The 27,221-nt window shown below is 37.0% G+C and overlaps 1 protein-coding gene and 1 non-coding gene across 2 annotated transcripts in view; both read right to left on the bottom strand.

The window, feature by feature from the left end:
- LOC134375210 (glutamine and serine-rich protein 1-like) overlaps window positions 1–27,221 on the bottom strand; it is an 824,919-nt gene that overhangs the window by 50,434 nt on the left and 747,264 nt on the right.
- Window positions 2,950–3,081, bottom strand: LOC134377466 (small nucleolar RNA SNORA17). Its single transcript, XR_010023508.1, has one exon. It is a non-coding gene; the product is annotated as a small nucleolar RNA SNORA17 (small nucleolar RNA).

The following is a 27,221-nucleotide window of genomic DNA, read 5'->3' as shown; positions in this document are numbered from 1 at the left end:
TTCCAACATACAGATCTCTGTCATCTTATTACCCTACTTTTATAAACTATTAATTAGAGAATTTCTCCCACCCAGTATTCCTTAGCAATATGACACACTCCCATCAGTGCCTGTGACTCACCACACAGACGCTCAGCTGGGAATATCTTGGGGGTTGGAAGCAGACGCTCTAGGAATTAATGCAGGTGGGTAGATTGAAAAATACTCTCTGGAGAGTCCAACAAGGCAAGCATATAACTCATAACCACTACTTTTTTGCGAATCATGATTTTAGAAAGAATTCCATACCATTTACCTTCCAGGGATGTACAGGGTTATGTTTGTTTTCTACATTTTTCTAAGTCTACAGCTTTTTATTATTTGCTGCTCCCTGACCTCTCCATCAGGTAAAATTTTGTGCAGGCAACATGTGACTTAATATTGGATATGAGGTTGACTTAGTCATACAAACAGACAACTGAGGGTCTAAATTCAGAACATTTATACTTGACGACCCCCATGAGTTTAAGTACCAATGTAATTGCTAGGGAGTAAGCTGAATTACCATCTTCTGTTTTGTTTCATTTTTACAGACCATTTGTTGCTGAAACCAGCTTACATTTTTTAAATGTAAACAGGGGAGGTAACTTTTCATGTGCATAGATTTGATAATGCCCCTGATTTTTAGGTGACCCACTGCTACAGCCCCTTCCAACTCAGTCACTAACAGAATTACCACCAAACATCCCTGAAATCCGGAGGTAAAATTCAGATTTTTTTCTGAGACAATTTTTTAAGTGCCAGTTATATGTATTGAAAGTATTAAAATTATATTTTAGATTCATTATAATGGATTGAATGGTATTTTGTGGGCTATCCTAGGACACTACATAATATTAGTAACAATGTATTAATTACATAAGGTTTCAAGACCGTCATCTATAAACAAACTTTTGGAATATGACCTGAACATAATTTTGGGTCTACACGAATCTATGACATTTAAAATCATGTAGAGTACAAATAAAGGAAGGTTATGAAAAGATACAATGACATGTTAATAATATGTTTATTATCCTATCAGAAAATTTTTTCCTCCACTCTTTCTATAAATCCATGACTTCCGGCTATTATTATTATTCATTATTTTGTACCAATATGGTACACTGAAGTCAATGTATGTACTGCATCCCTCCCCTCTTTTACTGCATTCCATGTTCACAGAATAAAAGGTAGAGGCTAAAACCATGAAACATTGGTCTATGTTCTACCTGAGAGATCAGGGGCACAAAGAACAGAAAACTAGACTTTGGACTATAATAAAATAAAGACGAACAAAGAGAGACAAGGAAAGCAGGAAGGATGAAAAAGAAGGCAAAAGGGTTCCTCCCTTTCTGGAACACCCATGATTCAGATGTTTGTGCATTTAAGATTGTCTGATATTACTCATAGATCTTCTTTCATTTTTTAAAATTATTATTATTATTACTACTACTTCTACTACTACTACTAGTACTATTATTATTATTATTATCATTATTATTATTAGCCTACCTGGGTTATTTCAAAAAGACTGTCTTTGAGATCAGGTATTCTTTCTTCTGCTTACTTAAACTCTAAGTTCTATTTTTATTTTGTTGAATGAATCCGGCGGCGGCGGCGGCGGCGGCGGCGGCGGCTGCTGCTGCTTGGGGCGGGGACCTTCCTCTGGGAAATGTCGCCTCTGGTGGAGGGGCCGGGATGGGGCTGCGCAGTCGATCAGGCAGGTGCGCAGGGCGGGCAGGCCCGGAGAGGGCAGGTCTGTCCCGGACTCCAGCTGCCGCCCTGACGGAGCAGAGGGAGGTCCCGCCCCAAGCCCGCCCCAAGCAGCAGCAGCAGCAGCAGCCGCCGCCGCCGCCGCCGCCGCCGCCCTGTTCTTCCCTCTTCCTTCCTTTGGTAACAGTAAAGAAATATATGCCTTTTTCACAATATCACTATCTCATTTGACCTTTTAAAAATATTGATTTGAATCTATGTCATTTTTCTTATTTGAGACATTTTACTGGTAGCCCAGTGTCTTCCTGTCCTCACTGAAACCTATTGCTTTCTAGGCTTGCTGCATAGCTGAGATTTCCTTTCTTCTGTGATTGTTTTCTTCTTTCTTTTCTTTTTTTTTTCAGTTTACTGAGCATTCAGTTTATTCCCAAGTTTTGCCAACACAAGAAATGTCCTTGAAGAAAAGTGCACTGAATAGATCTTTCAATTCACTTTGACACCTTTTGTTAAAACTTCAACTGCAGTTCCAGCTGCAATTCCAGAACGTCAGCTGTCACATGCGTATTTTTAGTGCTAATTCTTAAACTTCATCCAATATTTTAAAATAACCTTTTTCCCATTATTGGGGGAAAAAACCCAAACCAAGATAATCCAAATACAGTAAAAAGTATAGTTTAGGATCTCTGGCAGGGAAAAACTGCCAAAACATATTTACCATCAGAATACAGTAGCAGAACCACCTAAGAATCACGATAATCCAGCTGCCAAGAGCTCACGGAGTCCTTCCATCGTTGGGGAAGGACTGTCCCTAGCTGCAGCACAGACTGGCGCCTGGCTAGAGGCCCAGGCTGTGGGTGGGCCTTGGAGCTGAGGCTGCACACACACCAGGCGCTCGGTGCACCTGAGATGGCAGCAGCAGCCACATGTGTGATGCCAGGTCCCAGGCATCCGCACTTCATCCGACTGGCTGCACAGCACAGAGCTAGGCCCACATCCTTCCCGGCCTCTGCATCTTGACCTGAGCTGAGGCTGCAAGGGCCACGGTTCTGGCCAACGCTCACGCTGGGTCTTCTCCGCTTGACAGTCACCTTCCTTCCTCCTCCTGCTGTGACAATGCAGGGCCGTCAGACCACTCCAGCCACGAAAGCACTAACGTTTTACACGACAGGCTTCAGGCTGCCGGCAAACACACACTGCCACACTAGAGCACTGTCAGGTGTCAGACTACTAATCATTCAGACGGTCACAGATCAGAACGCTGAGCGTAGACATAGCCTCGCTTCTCTCTGCCACCTAATGACACAAGTGTGACACAGCAGCCACACCTGCAACGCCTCTAGGGGCTTCTTCTTTATTTTCTTATTGTCATTTTCTATGTCTTTCCCTTCCTTGATTTCCACTTCTGTTTTGATGAGGCCATTATCAAGTGACACACGAAGGAGTGTGTGAGACATTTCTGATTTCTTGAATATCTGAAAATGTATTTATTTTACCTGACATTTGTGAATGGATAATCTTGATTAAAAAAAAACATCCCCATAAACTCTGAAGGCATTACTCTAATTTTATTTCCAAGTATTTAATGATGACAATGGCATACTGACTGTATTCTTTTGTTAGTGGCCTTTTATTACGTTCTTTCACTTAGAAGCATTTAAGATATTCCTTTTAGTTAGGGAGCATAAAATGGCATAAAACTATGTTTAGATTTTTTTTTCTTTTATTATTACTTGGGCTGGGAAATTTGGTGATCCCTTAAATGAAAAGACATATTTTTTCTGTCTTCACTTTGTAGAATTTCAGTCACTCAAATGTAGATCTATTATATCTCTTTCCTTTTAGCTCAAATTTTCTTTTTTCTTTTTCTTTTCTTTTCTTTTCTTTTTTTTTTTGTCCCCTTGCTCTGTGTTCTGGAATAGTCCCTTGACTTTATTTTCCAGTTTTATTCTTGGTAATCATGCCTGACATTTATGGAAGTTTTTTCCCCCCTAGTCATACAGCAGACTTCTTGTTTTATAGCTGCTGTGTTTCAAAAGGCAGTATAGCATGAGTCTAAGAGTTCAGGCTTTGGAGGGAGAAAGCCTAGGTGCAAATCTTGGCTCAGCCGCTTACTGTGTGGCATTAAAAATGTTTCTTACTTTCTTTAAGTCTAGGGTTTTCCATCTACTCTTTTATAGGGACATTAGGAAGATTAAATTAGATTAAGCATGTAAAACTCTAAGGTAAGAGTTTGACATTGTAAGCTCTAAGTAAATGCTAGCTTTTTGTAGTCATGAAACTAATTGATGAAATAATCTCGGTTTTGATACTGGTTTCTTCTGAAGATAGTTTTAATTTTTTAAAATTATTATCTTTCTCTTTTATGTTGTTGCCTTACTCTTTTATGGAATTAATATGTCTAAGTATATCCAATTGTCTGTTCATATTTAATAGTGCAGAATGAGACCAGTCATCTAGATAGACAGAATGACATTTTTCTCTGCTATTATATATGAGGGGTCTTCAAAAATTTTATGGAAAGATTTGTATTAATTTTTAATTCTCTTTTTTCACAAACTTTTGAAGTACTATCCTATCTATCTGTCTATGTTTTCCACATCAGTTTCTCCTAAATAGAGAGGCTTATCAGAAACTCTCTGTACGTGGATGGGCCTTGTAAACTGTCAGACTATATTTGAGGACATATGAACAGAAAGCACACACCACACACACACACACACACACACACACACACACACACACACACACACACACACACACAATTTGTCTGAGCATAAATGTGCAGCTCCTAGTGACTCTGCCTATGTATCCTGGCAGGAAGTTGGGGTGTCCTTGGGGCAGCCTTTCTGTAAGCAGACTTTACGTACCCTCTGTGTTCAGCATCTTTTTTGTCTACTATCAACAGTCCCTGCTGACTTTAGCAAAGAACATGTTCAGGGTTCTCATTTCCTGGCTACAGTTTCTATTCTGTTTCATTCTTAACACGTTTCTTAACAACTTTCTCTCTCTTAGGATTTCAAGAATTTGCAAATCCCCGATTCCTTTTATGGATTTATTCCCACTTTTGTTGACTCGTCATTTTAATGGCACTGTTGTCTTTGAACAAATGAGAGGCAAACATTATGCTCTGTCCTCTTAACGTAAACAAGAATCCTGCAAGTCTGTTTACTTCTTCTCAGTTCATTTATTTTATACCCGTCATTCACTCTACAAGCATCTCATGAGCACACACTAATGTGCTTACCACACAGAGCAAGGTGTTGGGGGTAGAGCAACGATCCTCATCTTCAAGGATCACATTTATCCAATAAATGCTCACATTTATTATATGTAAAAATTATAACCAAATTCAGTGATAAGGGGCTTTATATTAGGAGGCATGAATGTAAAACTGGAATGAATGTGGAAACATTGTACATCTCCTTCGTATTCGATGAAATTCTTAAGTTGAAAATCATAACCTAAATTAGGTGAAAACATACAAGAGGCACATTGAATAGAGGCAGCAACTACGGAAGTTTTAGAAAGTGGGTTTGTACTGATGAGAAGAACAGAATAAGATTTAAAAAGTAGTTGAGTAAAGGTGTAATTTATCAATTGAGTTTATACTGATTGGTTGTAGAGAGAATAAAAGCATTGGGTAAGCAGAGAGGCCATATAGACTGTTTTGGTCACATCGATGGTTGCATTAGTAACAATAGATAGGATGATACTGATAATGATAATGATGATAATGAACAATTATTAAGCACCTACTATATGCCAGATACTATTTTAAACTCTGCTATATTTTCACATAGCCCTGTGAGGTAGATTTTGTTACAATTCATTCTACAAACTGGGAAACAGGTTTAAAAGGACAAGTTATCAGCCCAAAGATATTAAGAGGAAGTTAAGACATTGCTATCTTTTCTGTTTTATTTTTGTTACTTGTTGCAGAAAAACAAAAAACAACTTACAAATATGCATAAAGGATAGAAAGTGAAAATTCAGTAGTCTCTTGCATACCTACCACTCAGGTTAAGAAAGAGAATCATTACCTTTAAACCTCTGTGGGTGCGTGTCCCACTGTTGTCCCTGTCTGTGCTTCCTAAGAGGTAAAGGTTATTCTGGATTTCATGCTTATAATTGCCTTGATTTTTCTTTCCTTTTTTCCCCATAGTTTTATCTACATTTTTCTATCCCTAAACAATATATTGTTTGGTTTTTCCTGCACCTGAAGTTATATAAATGAAATTGTCATGTTTGTATTCTTCTGTAAATTGTTTTTTCACTCCACATTGTATTCCTGAGATTTACCTGTGTTGTTGCATGCAGTCGCAGTTCATTCATTTACATTGCTACATAGTTTTCCACAAAAATAAGTAAACCACAATTTATTTATCAGTTCTATTCTTGGATTATATTTCACCATTACAAAGAATACTGAATAAATATTCTTGTGAAATTTTCTCTAAGATATATATATATCCAGGAGTTGAATTGGTAGCTTACAGTGTATGCACGTACTTATGCCTACTACACAATGCCAACTTATTTTCCAAATTACATTCCTCAAATTTGTGGGCCTTTTTTATTGTTTCTTTTGTAAAGAGTTGCCATTTTGATTATTTGAAAGTTTGTCATTTTTTGACTGATTGGCATATGTGCTTTATATACTTTTATAGTATTTTAATATATTGCAAATGTCATCTCCCAGTTTGTGGCTTGAATTTTCACTTTCTTTATATGCTCTCTTCTGATAAACAGAAGTTCTTAATTTTGATATAATCTAGGATATCAACATTTTCCTTTAGGATTTGAACTGTTTAAAGATTTTTATGTTTAAGAAATCTTTCCCTACTCTAGGGTTTTAATCTTATCTTCTTAATATTTTATAGTTTTATCATTTACATTCAGTTCTTTACCCACATAGAATTTTTTGTGTGTGAAATCAGTAGCGATCTAATGTGGTCCCCCCCCCATTTGTCTTAGCTCCTTTTACTGAAAAGTCCAGTCTCTTTCTACTGACCTTCAATTCATGTCTGTAGTAAATCAAGCTTCTGTATGTCTTTGATTCTGCGTCCTCTATACTGCTCCTGTCCCGTTTGTCTATCCCCAGTCCTCACCATCTTAAACTACAGCTTGATATTATTGATACTTTATTTATACTTTAAACATTGTAAGTCTTGGTGCCTGGCAAGACAGTTTCCCTGCCTTGTTTTGCTTTTTATTTAGGAGTGTCTTGGCTATTCTGGATCATTTGCTCTTCCAATAGACACATTTTGTGATAGCTCGTGATAGCTAGAAAGTATAGACACATTTTAGAATTAGCTTGTGAAGAAAGAAAGAAACAAACAAACAAACAAAACCACCAAAAACAACCCATTGATTCTCTGGTTATGATTGTATTGACTCTATAGGTCAATTTGGGTAGAACTGACATCTGTCCAATATATAATCTTCCAATAAATGAACATGATATATCTATCCGTTTGTTTAGTTTTCCTTAATATTTTGAATGAAGCTTTAATATTTTCTCATAAAGGTATTGCATATATTTTGTTAAATTTATTACTAACTACTTTGTGGGTTTTTTTTAAAAATACTGTTTTAAAGTAGTGTCTTTATTACATTTTATGACTATTTGTTGTTGGTGCTTAGAAATGCAATTGATTTTTACATATTGAATTTATTTCAGAAACTTTTCTAAAATGTTTTATTAATCCTAGTAACAAATACAGTGTGCTTAGGACTGCGTCTTATTTATTTATTTTGTCTTTTCTATTTGACGTTTGGAATCAGTTTTCTATGCACAATTGATTAGAGGGCTTGGTATTACTAGGACTCTACGACCTCTAAGGGAAATCCTTACACATGTATTTTCTTGCACGGTCTGAATCTTATCTGCTTGAACAAACACATCATGTGCTTTATTTTTCCATTAATTATCTTTGTTCTATTGAGAGTTACGTTGAAGTATACACCCTGCTCATAGTTCTGCTTCTCTGTTCAGTTTAACACTAACTGAGTTTCTGTTGTGACTGAATCCTTGTCAAGACAGTGGGCTAGATGCTAGGGCTACAAGAATGGTGAACTTATTTCCTGTCTTCTAGTAATTTAGAGTCTGGTGGACTTTTCGACAGATTTGTTCCTGATTAATTCTTCCACGATTCTCAGGGTAATTTGTTTTCTTCAGGAAGTTCTACTTTTGATGAGCAGTTACTGAAAGCACAGCACTCTATGTGAGTGTTCTGTATTTTATAATCTTTGGGTTTAATCAAAGAAACATGTGTGTTATTGGCCTGTCCCTAATTCTGTAGCACTTTTGCCATTCACTCTTTACTTTAGGGGACATCTTGGGATTACTAAAGAGTTAGAGTAGTAGTATATACCAGAAAAGAAGTTGGGTCTTCCAGCTCCTAGGTTTGGCTACAGACATTTATCTGGACATGGGAAATGGGGGATCAGTGTTGGAGTAAAGAGAAAGCTTGCATGCCCAATCCATTTTGAGATTTACTCGTTGTAATTTTTTGTCTTGTGTTTCTAAAAATATCTTAGGTACTTCATTTTCTGTTTTGAAAGTCAGAGCAGTGTTTCAATTAAATTTGGTATTGTTTCTACCTCAACCCTTTACCTTACTTGCTCTGTGTGGTCTAGAATGGCTGCTGTGCTTAGGAGTGTAAGGATTTTTCCATCTGAGACAACTGTCAGGACATTCTCCATTCTAAAGTCAATGATAATATGGCCAAAGGATCTGTTACTTTTCCTGAGCCCATGATAATGCTTTTCATTTCTTAAGCAGTGTCCTTGTTTGACCTCGCCTTAAAGCAGTTTCTATAAGATAAGCAGAAAAGACCATAGGGCAATGATTAAATAAATTATCATACATTCATATGACAAAAAATCATGCAGCACTTAAAAGAATTTTTAAAGAATTATTAACGTCAGAAGAAAATGCTCATAATATAGTACTAAGTAAAATTAGCAAAACAAATAATTATAGTGTGATCCATATTATGAATAATTACTGAAAATTTAATTGAGAAATATATGTGATTCTTGTATTTTTTGATTATTTTTATCCTTAAGGGCTCTAAAATTTGCATGTGTCGTTTTGCCAATTGGAGGGAAATTTTCAAAAAAATAATAAAAATATCTTTATTTTTATTGTACACATTTGTGGGGTACAGTGTGTTGTTTCAATATATGCATATACTCTACATTGATTCACTTAGGGTCGATAGCATAGTTTTGAACTTATTAGTCCAACACTTCTTCCCACCACGCCACCTGCCTCTGGTCACCATTATTGTATTCCCTACTTCTATGAGAGCCTTTTATTATTATTATTTTGTATATTAGATCATGCAGTTATTGTCCTTCTGTGCCTGGCTTACTTCACTTAACATGATGGTCTCCAATTTCATCCATGTTGCTACAAATAACAAGATTTCATTTTTTAAAATATAGTATTCCATTGTGTATATATACCAGCTTTCTTTTCCATTCATCTCTTGAGGGGCATTTAGATTGACTTGATCTCTTGGCTATTGTGAATAGTAATGCAATGAACATGGGAGTGCAGGTATCTCTTTGATTTATTGATTTCATTTCCTTTGGGTATTGTAGTGGATTGAATTGTGTTCCCCGAAAACTCCCTGAAGCTTGAATTCTGTCCCCAAGTTTTATGTATTAGAAACTTAACCCCCACTGTGGCTGTTAAGAGGGTGGGAAATCCTATTATGGTAATTGAAAGGTGAACCTCTAAAGAGGTGACTGGATTGTAGGACTGTGCTGTAGTAAAAGGTTTAAAAATGGTGGTCATGAGTGTGGTTCTGAGGGCTTTTAATGAAGAGGAGAGTCTGTCTTTCTCTCTCTCTGCTCTCTCTGCTTCCATCATCTTGCAATGTCAGACCCCTGGGTCACTGTCGCCACCACCAGATGGACTTTGGACTTTCCAGCCTCAGAAACTGGAAGCAATAAATTTAACTTTCTTTCTAAATTACCCAGTTCCAAGTATTCTGTTATAACCAACATAAATGGACTAATATAGGTGTATACCCAGTAGTGGGATTGCTGGACCTTAGGGTAGTTCCATGTTTAGTTCTCTGAGGAAACATACTGTTTCCACAATGCCTGTACCAATTTACATTCCCACCAACAATATAGGAGAGTTCCCTTTCCTCTGTATAATCATCAGTATCTGTTATTTTCTGACTTTCTGGTAAGAGCCATTCTAACTGGAGTGAGAGACCTCACTGTGGTTTAATCTGCATTTCCCTGGTGAGTAGTGATGCTGAGCATTTGTTCATGTGCCTGCTGGCCATTTGTATGTCTTCTATTGGTAAATGTCTGTTCAAGTCTTTTCCCATTTTTTTTTTGAATTTTTTATATCACTTCATCTATTAGTACTTATACATCATAACCAGAAAAAGACTTTAAAATGTGTAACCATAAAACCATTATTTCCCCTAACAAAATTAACAATAATTCCCGAACATCATCAAATACATCTTTAAATTCAAATTTCCACAGTTGTCTCAGCACTATTTTTTCTTTTTTCTAATATTGAATCGTAATTGCTTATACATATTTTTGGGAATCACTGTTGACATATGTTGATCAAACCAGCATTACTGGCATCTATACAGTTACAAATTGTACTTATTCTTTATGCCCCTTGTCTGATCTCTCCCCATCACTCCCTCCACCCCCTCCCACTACTAATAACCCTAGATTTCTTCTCTCCCTCTGAAAGAGTCATGGTTACTCTCTTGATTTGTAGCCTAGATGATCTGTCCAAAGCTGAAAAGTGTGTTCAGGTCCCCCAATATTATCATCAAACAGATGTTTCTTCTGTTACTCTGGAATGGGCTTTGTGGAGAGAGACATCCTCTTCTTTTCTTTGGTCTCTGCTGGTGACTCTCCTTGTGTCAATGCACTCCAGTGGCTGGTGGGCCATCTGAGTGGTGGTTGTGATGTCTAGCCATTTTTGCAGCAGCAGTGGTTACTGTGGTGGCAGTGGTGGGCCACCCACATGGAGATCATGTTTTTGGCATGCTCCTTGGTGCTAGCAATGTGCCTGGTGTAGGCAGAGGGTTTGGTCCTTGGCTCCATGCCTCAGATCCCTGGCAGCCGGAGGCACTGGTGGTGTGCTTGGGCCAGAACTAATTTTTTGTCCTTTGCTTACTTCTAAAATGGGGAACTTCCTGTGGGAACTAGTACTTGAGCTGTGTGGTTTAGCTAAATTGCTGCTTTGCTGCTGTTTCCCTAGGGAAGAGTTTTTGTTCAGCTCAGAGTTTAATGGCTGATCTTATAGGTACTTCTGGCTCTCCAGAGACTGGGTGCACCTGGGTTGTGTAGAAACTCTGATCTGGGCCTGAATCTTTTCATCATACTGCACCCCATGCAATTCTGCATTCCCGACCAGTCTCCTCTGAGTGGTCCTGTGCTGACTGGGGGCAGACTGGCTGTCCTTGCTGTGTCCCAGAATTCTCCTGGTGGGCCTGTCTCCATCACAGCCCATGCTCCAAACACTTCCCATGGGATGGGCCCTACACTAGTCCCTTGTGATGACTCACCAGCCTCTGAATGGCTCCCTTTTCAGCTGTTCTGGCTCCTCACTTGTGCATGGGTCCATGGGAACCTTATTAGTGGTCTTGCTGTCCTGGGGGCCACCAAGGCCCTCTTCTCCCCTGCTGAGTCCAAGCAACTCCATTGGAAGGGCACAGCTGCGCTTCTGCTGGCTCCTGCTCCATGTGCTCAGCAGTTCTAGCCTTAAAGTGGCCACACCTAAAATGCTTCAAGCAGTTTTTTTCTCTTTCAGTGGCTTCTCCCACTTCATGAACTCTGTAGGTCCCTCCTCTTCCCCTGAGCTCCAGCGGCCCCAGCTTGGCTGTTGCTACATTTTATAGTTGTAAATTGGTTGATTGGTGGGAATCTTTCCAATTTTTCAACTGGACTGTTTGTGGTTCCTTACTGTTGAATTGTTTGAGTTCCTTAAATATTCTGGATATTTGCCCCTTGTCTGATATATATTTTGTGAAAACTTTCTCCCATTCTGTAGGTTGTATCTTCATTTTATTAATTATGTCCTTTGCTGTGCAGAAGCTTTTTAGTTTGATGAAATCCCATTTGTCTATTTTTGCTTTAGTTGCCTGTGCCTTTGTAGTCTTTTTCAAAAAAGCACTGCCCGCTCCCTTTTCATGTAGTATTTCTTCTATGCTTTCTTGTCATAGTTTCATAGTTTTGGGTCTTAAATTTAAGCCTGTAATCCATTTTGAGTCGATTTTTTTCATATGGTGAGATATAGGGATCTAGTTTCAATCTTCTTGCGGATTTCCAGTTTTCTCAGCACCATTTATTGAAGATAAGTTAACTCACTGTCCTTTTCCCAGTGTATATTTTTGGTACCTTTGGCAAAAATCAGTTGGCTGTAAATGTGTGAGTTTATTTCTGTGCTCTCTAATGTGTTCCACGGGTCAATTTGTCTGTTTTTATGCCAGTACCATGATGTTTTAGTTACAATAGCCTTATGATGTGATATTTTGAAGTCAGGTAGTATGATGCTTCCAACTTTGTTCTTTTTGCTTAAGATTGCTTTGGCTAAACAGGGTCTTTAGTGGTTCTACACACATTTTAAGATCATTTTTTCTATTTCTGTGAAGAATGTCATTGGCATTTTGATGGAGATTGTGGTGAATGTGTAGGTTGCTTTGAGTAGTAAGGACATTTGGATGGTATTAATTTTTGCAGCCCATGAACAGGGGATATCTTTCCGTTTGTTTGTGTCTTCAGTTCCTTTCACCAGTGTTTTATAGTTTCCATTGTAGAGGTGTTTCCACTTCCTTGGCTAAATTTACTCCTAAAACCTATGGGATGCAGCAAAAGCAGTTCTATGGGGGAAGTTTATAGTAATAAATGCCTATATCAAAAAGGTAGAAAAATTTTAAATAAACAACCTAATGCTACACCTCAAGGAACTAGAAAAACAAGAACAAACCAAACCCAAAATGAGTAGAAAGAGGGAAATAACAAAGTTCAGAGCAGAAATAAATGAATTAGAGATTAAAATAAAATTCAAAAGATTGACAAAATGAGTTGGTTTTTTGAAAAGGTAAACAAGATCAATAATCCCTTACTTAGACTAATGAAGGAAAAAAGAGAGAAGACTCAAATGAATAAAATCAGAAGTGAAAAAGGCGACTTTACAACTGATACCACTGAAATACAAAGGATCATAAGAGATTATGAAGAACAACCACTTGCTGACAAACTGAAAAACATAAAAGAAATGGGCAAATTCTAGACAGACAACTTACAAAGGTTGAATCATGGAGAAATGCAAAACCTAAACAGACCAATAAAAAGTAATGAAAATGAAGCAGTAATAAAAAATCTAACAAAGAAAACCCCAGGACCAGACAGCTTCACTGCTGTATTCTACCAAACATTTAAAGATGAACTAATTCTGATTTTTCTCAATTTCTTCTGAAAAATTGAAGAGGAGGGAATATTTCCACACTTATTCTATGAGGCAAGCATTACCTTCACACCAAAACCAGAAAAAGACACAACAAGAAAAGAAAACCACAGGCCAATATTCCTAATGAACATAGATGTGAAAATCCTCAAGAAAATACTAGTGAACCCAATCCAATAAGACATGAAAAAGATAACTCACCAAGGCCAAGTGGAATTTATCTCAAAGACGCCAAGATGGTTCAACATACATACACAAATCAATAAATGTGATATACCATATCAGTAGAATGCAAGACAAAATCCATATGATCATTTTAATAGATGTAGAAAAAGCATTTGATAAAATCCATCATCACTTTATAATAAAAATACTCAACAAATTAGGTATCAGATGAATGTACCTCAACACAATAAAAGCCATATATGACAAACCCACCGCTAACATCATACTGAATGGGTAAAAGCGAAAAGCTTTCCCCCTAAGAACTGGAGCAAGACAATGATGCCCACTTTCCCCACTCTCATTTAACATAACTGGAAGTTCTAGCAAGCAAAATAAAGCAAGAAAAAGCAATAATGCACATCCAAATAGGAAAAGAGGAAGTCAAATTATACCTATTTGCAGATCACATGATCATCTACCCAAAAAACTTTAAAGACTGCACCAAAAAACTTACTAGAACTAATAAATGAACTCAGTAAAGTGGCAGGATAAAAAATGAAAACATAAAAATCAATAGTATTTCCGTACGACGACAAAATATTTGAAGACAAAATCAAGAAAGCAATCCCAATTCACAATACCTACCAAAAATACTAAAAATGTATTTTTTAAAAGAAAATATCACACATAAATACAACCAGTGAGATTAACAATGAGGCATTATAGGGCTATTTACTTTGAAAATTTTTAAATTTGAAATCAACTTTAAACAATTCTCTCTTGGTCACTGCCACTTGAAGTTTATTTTAGAGTTTCCTGTCAGGCATACTTGGGTGCCAAGGTTGTTGGAGGTGGGCGGTAGGTAGCACAAGGCAGTATGAGAACATCTGGGTGGGAAATCATTATTAAGGAGGATTAATTGATAGTGTCAGGTCTAGTAAGCAGTTGATGGATGGGTAATTAGCAGAGCCTGAGTTTCAGAGTCTGAACTTTACTGGAGAGCTGTGGCTGTAGAAATAATTATAACTGAAAAGGAAGGTGAAAATGTTGTTCTTGGTCTGTTGGGATGCAGCACAGGAAGCCCAGGTGATAAGGCCTTCTTCTGTAGGAAGATACAGGTAAGACAATGAACTAGTCAGTGAATTAGAGCTTAATTATCAAGAAGAAATCAAGAGCTCTGTTGCTGGCAGGGTATAATATAGGCTGATAAGAAGGCTTGACACTAAGTGACCACGTAACAGTCTTCTTCATTCTAACCCCTCCCCAACCTATCCCTTGCCAGCTGCCCCCTACACACACCTTTGGTAAAATTCATCCTGGAGTCTCAGCAGTAGACAATATGCCAATGCTATAGGCAGAATCTCATTCTAATTTCTGCTCTTCTAATCTCTGGCCCTCTAGTATGAAGCCATTTCTTCCTCCTGGCAAATTGCCCATAGAGAAGTGTATTTGCTGAATTGCTGACATCAAGTGAAATGAAACAAAAGCCCTTATAGAGCAGCAGTATTTAACAATCCCTGTCCCTACAGCAGTAAATTTCTGAAATGAAGTTTTGATGCTTCAAAATTAAGTTTTGGTGATAAAACTAGTAAGTCATGCTCTTTCTTAGGCATCTGATCTTAGATCACTTCTGGGTCTCTATTTCCTTTCTATAAATTCATGATATATTTAACCCCAGCTTTGAAGTCCAAATTCAAAAGGTAGTAGTATATGTGAAAACACCTTGTAAACAGTAAGGTTTTATACACATGGTAGGTATTATCATTCATTCTTTAATGTAGAACATCCTTAAATGTGTGCAATTGTCTACAAATGTGTGACTGAGTTTGTGTTTGGTGCTGGAGGGGGATGAAGTGTGGTGTTCATTGACTGGTGAGCCCATTTGGCATGTTAAGCTTAATACGTCTCCCTTTCAAGTTTTAAAGGAGAAGGAAAACAGGACACTCCTGGAACCTAGTTTATTTTCAGTGTAAGAAAAGAAGAGATCTCAATCTAAAATAATATTATATTCTGCGTTATATAGAAATACACATTTATATAAATAAAATGTTAAAATAATAAAGGAGTTTAATATTCAATTAAATTAATTAAATCCATTTTTTTTAACCTGGTATGGTTTCTTTTCCCTATAGAGGCCCACTAACTTTGAAAATATATCTATTGGAATTTTTCAGTTCCTCTAACTTTTTAAGGAATATTCAAATGTTACCTAGTAGAAGATGTGGCCGAACCAAGAGAAAAGCCCTCCTCTGTAAGATTCTGGATACTCAAATTTTACTCTTCTATTCTTTTATATAGCCAGTTTTTAGTTCATGCTTTTGCTACTTTCAAGAGTTATGAATAGTTAAGTGAATTTCTATTCAAGATATATCTTGAGCTCCTTGGAATAAAGATGCATTATTAAATGTATTAATATTTGGTTTATTTTTAAATTAATATTTGCTTTAAATTTACCAAGTGTTGTATATGCCAACAGGAATATTATAATTTTTATGCCCTCTGCTCCATGCGTCAGAATTTTTTGACATTGCAAGTAGGAATAATGTCCATATTTCTGAAGCAGGCTTTAAGACTCTCCACAGCTGCAAGTGCCCCAGCTGCTCCCATCTGAGTTCCAGGGGCTTTTCTCCACTCAATGAACTGCTCTGCTCTCTGTATTCATCACATTTCTGCCCTCTCTCCTTTCCATCTCTCCACATCTTGCACTAGTTTCTCTAGAACACATTTTCTGATTCATCAAGTCTATACCAATCTATTTGAACTTATATAGGTCTAATATTTACTTAGTGTTTACCATATATTACTATTCATTTTTTGTATGTGTGTGTCCCCCCAGTGCCCATCTTAACAGTAGTTTTTTTGGAGGACAGTCTCTATCTTCTGTAGGATTTTTTTATCCTTCATGCACTAACATAATAATATTTTACCCAAAGCAGAGTTTGGATATAGATTTGTAATTGACTATTGTAACTCCCAACTGCTCTTGCATAAACTGAGGCACAGTTTACTGCTTAACTTAAAATAAGTTAGTAATATGAATAGGAACGGAACACAAAATTTAAGTGTGTTAATTTGTTTTGTGTTGTTATAACAGTACTGGGTAACTTCTAAAGAAAAGAAGTCAATTTCTCACACTTCTGGAAGTTGGAAAGTCCAATATCAAGGGCTGGCACTTGGCAAGGGCCTTCTTGCTGTCTCATTCCATGGTAGAGGCAAAAGGGTGAGAGAAAGAAAGAAGAGGGCCAAATTTGTCCTTTTATCAGGAGCCCACTCCCATGATAACTCCATTCATGAGGGCAGAACCCTCATGGCCTAATCACCTCTCACTAGGCCCCACCTTTTAAGACTGTTGATTGGAGATTGAGTTTCTAACACATGCTTTTGGGGGAAACATTAAAATCACAGCAATCGGATTTCTAGTCATCCTGAACTTGGCATTAATTTTAATAGTTTTATTTATTGGTTATGAATATTCATGGGATACAAAGCTGACCATCACCACTTGTTCCCAAGATATGATGGCCAGATCTATACTAGCAGCATACCCATTTCCACAAATTGCAATGATTCCTCATGTCCCCCCACCCATTAAATCCCCTCCCTCCCTCCCCCCATCCTTTCCGCACCCTACTCTGCATACCTAAGTTTGCTCTCTCCCTCGGCAACTCCAATGCACCACCATGGTCTTTCCTTCCTTCCTTCTTTCTCTCTTAGCTCCCACTTATGAGTGAGGGCACATGGTATTTTCACCTCTGTGCTTGGCTTATTTCACTCAACATAAGTTTCTCCAAGCTCATCCATGTTGTGAATGGCAGAATTTTGTTCTTTTTATAGAAGAGTAGTTTTCCACATTTATATGTACATACATATACACCACCTTTTCCTTATCCAGTCGTCCACTGATGGACACTTAGGTTGGTTCCATATCTTCACTATTGTAAATAGAGCCACAATAAACATGGGAGTGCAGCTATCCCTTCGACATGATGATTTCCATTCCTCTGGGTATGTACCCAGAAGTGGGATTGCTGGATCATATGGAAGATTGATCTGTAGTTTGAGAAGCCTCCATACTGCTTTCCATAGTGGTTGTACTAATTTACAATCCCACCAGCAGTGTAGGAGTGTTCCCTTCTCTCCACATCCTCACCAGCATTTGTTATTCTTCATCTTTTCGATTATAGCCAGTATTTTAATAGATTTTATTTTCAGAATTGTTTCAGATTTACAACAAAATTGACAAGACAGTACAGAGAGTTGCTATATACCCCTGAACAGTTTCCCCTATTTTTAAAATTTGCCATAATTAATGAACAAATATTGATACATTATTATTAACTAATACTCATAATTTATTCAGATTTTCTTAGTTTTTACCTAATGTCTCCCCCCCCCCAGGGTACCACATTACATTTAGTTGTCATGTCTCCTTAGGTTCCTTTTGACTGTGTCAGTTTCTCCCTTTTCCTGTCTTTTGTTGACCTTGGCTGTATTGAGGATTTGTGGTCAGATATTTTGAACAATGTCTTTCAATCTGGATTTTTCTGATGTTTTCCATGATTATACAGGAGTTATGTGTTTTGGGGGGGAAGGAGCAGGAAGATAACAGAGGTAAAGTGTTACTTTTATCACATCATATCAAGACTATATACGGTCAGTATGATTTGTCACTGAAGTTGACCTTGATTACCTGGCTGAGGTACTTGTTTGTCAGGTTTCTTCACTTGCTTTTTCTCTCCTCATTTTATACTATTCCTTTGAATGGAAGTTGCTGTGCTTCGTCCACACTTAAGGAGTGGAGAGTATGCTCCTCCTTTAGGATGGAGTATCTACATAACTTATTTGGAACATGTCTCTCATTTCCCATTATTAATTTATTCAGTTATTTATTTATATCAGTATGGACTCTTACTTTCTGGCACTACAAGATATTCTAGGCTAATCTCATATATTTCTTACCAGGGTCCTAGAATCATCCGTTTCTCCAAAGATCCTGGTTCCTTTAATTGGAGAATGGCATGAGAACCTAAGATAGCAGTGTTAGGTATGTTTGCGTACTGGAATGTCATTTTGTTTAGGCCTTCTCAGTTGACAGAGACATATGTGTATATACTAACCTATATAAGCATGCACATGCACAAACATTTCTATATCTAGATATCTTTATCTATGTTAAGCCAAATGTAGATTCTTCCCAATAACCCTAATTCTAATCTATTACCAAGTGAAATATTCTAGCCTCCTCCTCTTGCTTATCTGTGAATTCTTACCCCAATAGTGAGAATCCTGCTTGGATCCCACCACTGCTACCCATTTATTTAATTGTTCAGTTCCTATATGCATGTATAGTTGTATCAGAGTTGTTACATTGTTTTCCTGAGAGAGACAACTTTGTCTACTAGTGTATAGTGCTTATGTCGAGTTCCTTTTACCTTTAGCCTTACAGATTCTACTCATTCCAAAGTCACTTGGGCTAGCACCTTTTCCTCCTACCTGCTTCAGAGGGTTTGTTTCACAAATTTGTTATACATTTAGGTTCTCTTGTCACTGTCTACATTACTTCCCTGGATACCCTGACCTCTACAATAATTTATTTTAAAAACTTGTATACATTAACATTTACTCTTTGTTCAGTATTTTATATGGGTTTTGAAAAATGCATAATGTTATAAATCTACAATTACAGAATTAAACAGAATAGTTTAATCACCCAATAATCCTGTTTGCTTTACCTATTTATCTCTACCCATCCCCTTCTGAACCCCTGGTAACCACTGGTTTTTTAAATGTCTCTACAGTTTTGCCTTTTTCAGATAACTATATACTCTACAGTCTTTGCAGGCTGGATCCTTTCACTTAGCAATATGCACTTACATTACACTTACATATCTGATCATGGCTTGACAGTTCATTTATTTTTATCACCAAATAACATTCCATTGTATGAATGTAACACATTTTGTTTATATGAGCTTAGAGTATTGATTTTTATATCTTTCTTTTTTTTTTCTAATTGGTGCCTTTAATACTATAAATTTTACTCCAAGTGTGGCTTTCCCTTTATCCCACAAATTTTGACAACTCATATTTTTATTTATTTTAAAGTTTTTATTATTTCTCTTGAGACTTCTTCCTTCATCCATGTGTTATTTAATATCCAAATATTTGGGGGGTTACTGTTATGTTTCTTTTATTGATTTCTAGCTTAATTCCTTTATCATCTGAGAACAAACTTTGTATGAATCCTATTCTTTTCAGTTTGTTCAATTATGTTTTATGGCCATGCATACTTGAGAAGAATGTGTATTCTGCTGTTGTTGGATGAAGTAGTCTGTAAATAGTCATTTGTTAAGTTGATTATCAATTGATTGTGCTATATTGTTCAACTATTTTCTTACTGATGTTCTACCTGCTGGTACTATCAATTACTGATAGAAGTGTGGTAAAGTGTGCAACTATGGTAGTGGATTTGTCTTTTTCTGTTTGCAGTTCTGTGACGTTTTGCCACATGTATTTTTGAAGCTCTGTTATTTGGTGCATACACATCTAACATTGTTATGTTCTCTTGGAGAATTAACTTCTTTATCATTATGTAATGCTTTTTTATTGCTGATCATTTCTCTTCTTTTGAAGTCTGCTTGTCAGAAATTAACAGCTACTCCAGCTTTCTTTTGATTACTGTTAGCATGCTATATCTGTCTCCAACTCTTTACTTTTAATCTATCTGTGTTTTTATATTTAAAGTGAGTTTTTGTAGGCAACATATACTTGGGGTTTTTTTTTAATCCATTCTGATAATCTTTGTCTTTTAATCAGCGCATTTAGACAACTCACATTTAAAGTGATTATTGATATAGTTGTGTTATCTACCATATTTATAACTACTTTCTATTTGTTGAATATTTTTCTTAGATTCTTTCTTTCTAATCTGTTTTTTTCTCTGTGGTGTTAATTGAGAATTTATACGATTCAATTTTCTCTCCTCTATTAGCATATCAATTATACCTCTTTAAAAAAATGTTACTGGTTGTCCTAGAATTTGCAACATACGTTTACAGCTAATTTAAGTGCACTTTCAAATAATAATATACTGCTTCTTGGGTAGTGCAGATACTGTGTAACAGAATATCCCCAATTCATTCCTCTCATACCTTTAATATTGATGACATTAATTTCACTTGTCATATGCAACAATCACCAAATCCAATGTTGCTGTTATTACTTTGAACAAGCAGTTATCAATTTAGAATATAAAAAATAAAAGATTTTATTCCACCTTCATTTATTCCTCCTCCAATGCTCTTGCTTTGTTGTGTAAGTATGAGTTTCTAACCTACATAATTTTCCTTCCTTATGAAGAACTTCTTTTAACATTTCTTGCAAGGCATATCCACTGGCAATGAATTCCTTCAGATTTTGTTTTCCTGAGAAATTCTTTATTTCTCTTTCACTCTGGAGGATAATTTTGCTGAATATAAATTCCTAGGTTGGAGAGATGGGGCAAGATGGTGGAATAAAGGTGCCTGGGACACATTCCTCCCACAGAAAAGAACTGGAACAACTAACAGCTAAACGTTGACAGGAGCATCAGTGGGCAAGTGTGGGAATGTAGCAGGAGACTAGTGAGATCACTGTGGAACATGGAAACCCAGGATGATATTATAGAGAGTAGAGAGAGACACATGGTCTCAGCTGCCACAGTCAGACTAGTGAAAACTAAAGACAGAGACAAAGTGTTGAAAGCAGCAAGTACTGAAAGGAAAAACCTATCAATTCAGAATCTTACATCCAGCATAAATATCCTTATAATAAAAAAGTTGCCCAAGAGATATTCTTAAAAACATTATGGATATATCAAAATGGAATTTTAAAAATTGTTCAAGAGAGCTACAGGTAAAAGTAAACAGAGAAAAAAGAAACAGAGAATAAACAGAAAACCCAAAATAATATGGCTGATTTATGCCTTAACAAATCAATAATTACATGAAAACAAAGTGGTTTAAATACATCAATTAAACATTCACAACGTACATACTTTGCAGATGACAGAATTGTCTAGGTTGAAAATTCCAAGGGATTTACAAAAAAAACATCAGATCTAACAAGTGATTTCAGCAAGGTCTTAGGATACAAAACTCTCTTATATTTCTAAATACTAGCAATGAACACAATACCAAAATTAAAAATACAATAACAGTAGAAATGTTTTCTTATTATAGAGTTTTAAGAGTTGCCTATTTTTTTCTTTTTTAAATATACTTTGGATGCCAGTCCTTTATCAGATATGTCCTTTGCAAATATTTTCTCTTAGTTTTTGGCTTGTCTTTTCATTGTCTTAGCAGTGTCCTTTGCAATGCAGAAGTTCTTTTTAAATTATTTACAGCATATCAGTTTTTTTCTTTTATAGATTATGTGTTTGCTATTATACCTAAAAAGTCAATGTAAAACCCAAGATTGCCTATATTTTATCCTATGATATCTCCTAGAAGTTTATAGTTATGCATTTTACATTTAAGTCTCTGATCCATTTTGAGTTAATTTTTGTTAAAGATGTAAGGTGAAAAGATAGGCAGAAGACTCACACCTATCCCCATCCTCACCATGAAAGCCTGCACATCCTTCAGCAGAACAAGCACAGAGCCAAGTGTGGGGAGTGCCCTAGAAAACACACAGTGCATTGCTCTAGAACACTAGCACAAATGATGCATTCCTCACCCTCACTCTTGGAACCTAAGCCCCTGCAAGATAGCACCATCTTGAAACTAGAGCCATTATGGGAGTGTTTCCTGTTCTGAGACCAGTAGCCACAGCAATTTCCCAGCCTTAACTCTCTGCTCTTCACCCACCACACTCATAGGAAAGCCTACAATGCCCTGATCCCAGCAGCTTGAAGCTTGGGTATACAGTGGCTCAGATTCTATTCCTGCGGTCTTGGAAGCCAATCCTAGTCCTGCCCAACTGATGCATCTTCCCATCCCTGGACAGAGATTAGACAGGCAGACCTTCCTGGGAGACCAGCTAAATATGTTGTATGTGCCCGTGTCCCCAAGCCAGAAAAACAGCTCATGGAACTCTACACTAATGAATGTTCACTCAAGCCAGTGCAAATAAAGTGCACCCACCCCTTTCAGAGAAGCAGCCAGGTGGTTCCATCTTGAACAGTCCTGCCAAGCAGCCTTGCAACCATCCCAGAAGCATCTGGAGTGGCTCCTTCACTGCAGGCTTACTTAGCAGTTCTGCCCACCACCAAGAGGTAGCTGGATGGGTCGCTTCACTGTAGGCCTGCCTAGTGGCCCTGCCCACCACTCAGAGGCAGTTGGACAGGTACCTTCACTGCAGGCCTTCCCACCACAAAGAATAAGCTGGATGGGCATGCACACTGCATCTCCATCTTGTGGCCTCACCCACTTCCTGAGAAGTGGCTCAGCAGTTCCACCCTTGGCAATCCAGCTCTAGAACTGCAAAGGAAAGCATGACCTCATGACCACCACTGTCACCACTGCCTGGCCACAAAGCACTATCTCCACTGCCACCTTCTCCCCACACAGCAGTACATCTCACTCTCCACTGATGTCTAACCTAGGTGCCACTAGCTCCACTTCACCCAGAGACAGGTGTTCCTGCATTTTACGAGGCAGGAGGAAAGAGGGAGAAGCAAGGACGCAGGAGAAGCCTCTGCCTGCAGTAAATAGGAAAGAGAAACCCCACCAAGGGTCATCTATTCAAGCTAAGAAGCTTCAGTACACACCAGTTATCAGGTCTTGGGATACTAGCCAGGATTCCAGAAAGCCTGCCCATGGTCACGCACCAGAGGCAGCAGATGATAGGGCACCTAGAAGCTTCTTCCAATAACTTGATATCTTGCCTACATCCTCAATGCCCCAACACAGTGTCACTCACCTCAGCATGGAACCACTGAGTGCCCCAGTGCCTAGGCCATGGATGTACTCACAGAAAACTCCAACACTGAATGTGGTCAAAGTAACCACACAGAGACTACACTACTGCATTTACCTGGAACTAAAACTAAAATATGCTATAAAAAAAAACACATTAAAAGGAGGGATTCTCTCTATTCAAAAGCCACTACAGATAATAGAAGAAGCAATTGCTACACCATATGACCAGACATCAATGGAGGGATACTAGAAATACAAAAACAAACAAATGAACAAACAAAGAAAAACTGGAAATGTGGCACTATCAAAGGAATACAATAATTCTCAAGTACCACACCCCCAATAGCAGTAAACTTTTGAAATGACTGAAAAGGAATTCGGAGCAGCAATCTTAAGGAAACTCAATGAGACACAAGAAAACTCAAATAAACAACATAATGAATGAGGAAAACTATTCAGGGTGTGAAGGAGGAAATTTACAAAGGTATAGATACCTTAAAAAAGAATGTATCAGAACTGCTGGAACTGAAGGATTCATTCAACAAAATAAAAATAGAACTGAGAGTTTAAAAAGAATACCCGATCTCAAAGACAGTCTTTTTGAAATAACTCAGGTGGGCTAATAATAATAATAGTAGTAGTAGTAGTAGTAGTAGTAGTAGTAGTAGTAGTAGTAGTAGTAGTAGTAGTAGTAGTAATTTTAAAAAATGAAAAAAGATCTATGAGTAATATCAGACAATCTTAAATGCACAAACATCTGAATCATGGGTGTTCCAGGAGGGGAGGAGAAAGGAAAATGCATTGAAAACCTATTCAATGAAATAATAAGGGAAAACTTCCCAGGTTTTGAGAGAGATATGAACTTTCAGATCCAGGAGTCTTAAAGATCCTCAAACAGATTCAAACCAACAGGGTCCTCTCCAAGACACATTGTATTAAAAATGTCAAATGCAAAAACAAAGAAAGAATCCTAAAAACAGCAAGAGAAAAGCATCAAGTCACCTATAAGGGAGCCCCCAAGACTAACAACAGATTTCTCAGCAGAAATCTTACAGATCAGAAGAGAATGGGATGATATATTCAAACAACTAAAAGAAAAAAATGCCATCTGAAAATACTCAGCTAGGCTATCCTTCAGAAATGAAGGAGAATTAGTGTATTTCTCAGACAAATAAAAACTTAATGAGTTCACCACCATACAGCCAGTCATACAAGAAATACTCAAAGGAGTCTTGCATCTGGATCCAAAAAATGATAATCACCACCATGAATACATGAGAAAGAACAATACCCACTGATAGAGCAGATATGCAAACAAGAAAGAGAAAGAAACTATATCTTACCCCCTCAAAAAACCAACAAACACTGAAGACTAACAATTAAAGGGAAAGAAAGAAACAAAAGATATTTAGAGCAACCACACACAAAACAATAAAATGCCAGGAGTAAGACAATACCTTTCAATAACAACCCTAAATGTAAGTGGATTATATTTCCCACTCAAAATGCATAGATTGGCTGAATGGATTAAAAATTAGACCCAACTATATGCTACCTACAAGAAATTCATCTCACCTGTAAAGACTCACAGACTAATAATGAAGGGATGGAAAAAAATTTGTCATGCAAATGGAATCCAAAAATGAACAAGAGTAGCTAGTCTTCTATCAGATAAATTAGACTTTAAACCAAAAACTGTAAAAGAGACAAAGAAGGTCATTATATAGTGATAAAGGGATTGACGTAAAAGTCATAAATATATATGCACTTAACATCAGAGCACCTAGATATATAAAACAAACATTATCAGAACTAAAGAGAGAGATAAGCCCCAATACAATAATAGTTGGGGACCTCAAAAACCCTCTCTCAGCATTGGACAGATCATCCAGGCAACAAATCAATGAAGAAAACACAGAATTTAAACTATGCTTTAGACCAATAGGACTTAGCAGACATCTGCAGAAGATTCTATCCAACAATTATCGAATATACATTCTTTTTATCAGCACATGGAACATTCTCCAGGACAGACTGCACATTAGTTCACAAATCAAGTCTCAACAAACTTAAAAAATTGAAGTCATTTCAAGTATCTTTTCAGATCACAAAGAACTAAAACTAGAAATTAATAATAAGCAAAACTTTGGAAACTTTACCAATACATGGAAATTAAACAACATGCTCCTGAACAACCTATGGGCAGAAGAAGAAATTAAACAGGAAATCAGAAAATTCCTTGAAACTAGTGAAAATAAAGACACATCATACCAAAACCTATGGGATACTGAAAAATCAATACTAAGAGGGAAGTTTATTGTAATTAATGCCTGCATCAAAAGAACAGAAAGACTTTAAATAAACAACCTTATGTTACACCTCAGCAAACTAGAAAAACAAGAACAATTCAATCCCAAAATTAGTAGGTGGAAAGAAATAATTAAGATCAGAGCAGAACTAAAAGAAATGAAGACCAAAAAAATGATTCAAAAGATCAATAAAATAAAAAGTTGCTTTAATGAGAAAAACAAAATAGACAAACCATTAGCTAGCATAACAAAAAAAAAAAAAAAAAAGAAAGAAAGAGAGAAGATCCAAATAATGAAAATTAGAAATGAAAAAGGGGACATTAAAACTGAGTTAACATAGAAATTCAAAAAATCATTAGAGACTATTATGAACAATTACACACCAACAAATCTGAAAATCTGGAAGAAATGGATAAATTTCTGGACACATAAACATTACCAAGCCTAAACCAGAATAAACAGAAAACCTGAACAGACCAATAATGAGCAAGGAGATTGAAGCAGTAATTAGCAGTCTCCTAACAAAGAAAAGCCCAGGACCAGATAGCTTTACTGCTTAATTCTACCAAAGCTTTAAGGAAGATATACCAATCTTTTTCAAACTATTCCCAAAAATTGAAACAGAGGCTGTATTAGTCTGTTTCTGTTGCTTATAATAAAGTACTTGGGACTGGATTGTATTAGTTTGTTTCTGTTTCTTATAACAAAATGCCTGGAACTGAGTAATTTACAAAACAAAATTTATTGCTTACAAGTTTGGAGTCTGGGAAATCCAAAGTCCAGGGAATACATCTGGTGATGGTCTTCTTTGGTGGTGGCTTTACAACAATACTGGGGTCTCACATGTCAGAAAATGGTAGAGCAGAAAGAGAGAGAGAGAGTTCCTCATGCACTCTCCTTTTAAAGTCTTCAGAACCACACCCCTCACCACTATTACTAATCCATTCAATACGTCATGGTCCTACAATCCAATCACCTCTTCAAAGCCCCACCTTTTACTTATTATAATAGGTTTCCCACCCTCAACAGTTATGGTGGGAATTAAGCTTCTAATTCATGAACTTTGTGGGACACAATTCAATTAATCCACAGCATGGGCAATTTGTAAGTAATTAAAATTTGTTGCTTACAGTTTCAGAGACTAGGAAGTCCAAAGTCCAGGGAAGACACCGAGTGAAGTCCTTGTTGGTGGTGACAGTGATGCAGGGTCTCTAATGGTGATGATGGTGGAGCAGAGAGAGAGAGTCCCTAACATGCTCTCCTTTTATGCCCTCAGAACCATGCCCATGACCACCATTATTAATCCATTCACTAGTCTGTGGCCCTCAGAATCTAATGACCTCTTCTAGGTGCCACCTTTCAATTACCAAAGAGAATTTCCCTCTTTCAACAATTTCAGAGGGATTAAGCTTCAATGAGTTTGTGGGGGAGTAGATTCAATCTACAGCAGAAGCCATTCTCCTAAACTCACTCTATGAGGCCAGCACCACCCAGATACCAATATCAGAGAAAGATACAACAGAAAAAGAAAACTGCATAAATCCTCAACAATATTTTAGCAAATATAATTCTGTAGCACATCAAAAAAGTTATACATCATGATAGGTGGGATTCATCCCATGGATGCAAGGATAGTTCAACATATGCAAA

The sequence above is a fragment of the Cynocephalus volans genome, chromosome 4 (assembly GCF_027409185.1).
Source record: "Cynocephalus volans isolate mCynVol1 chromosome 4, mCynVol1.pri, whole genome shotgun sequence".
Classification (NCBI taxonomy): domain Eukaryota; kingdom Metazoa; phylum Chordata; class Mammalia; order Dermoptera; family Cynocephalidae; genus Cynocephalus; species Cynocephalus volans.
The sequence above is the reverse complement of the archived record's forward strand: the minus strand, read 5'-3'. Positions and strand labels throughout refer to the sequence as shown.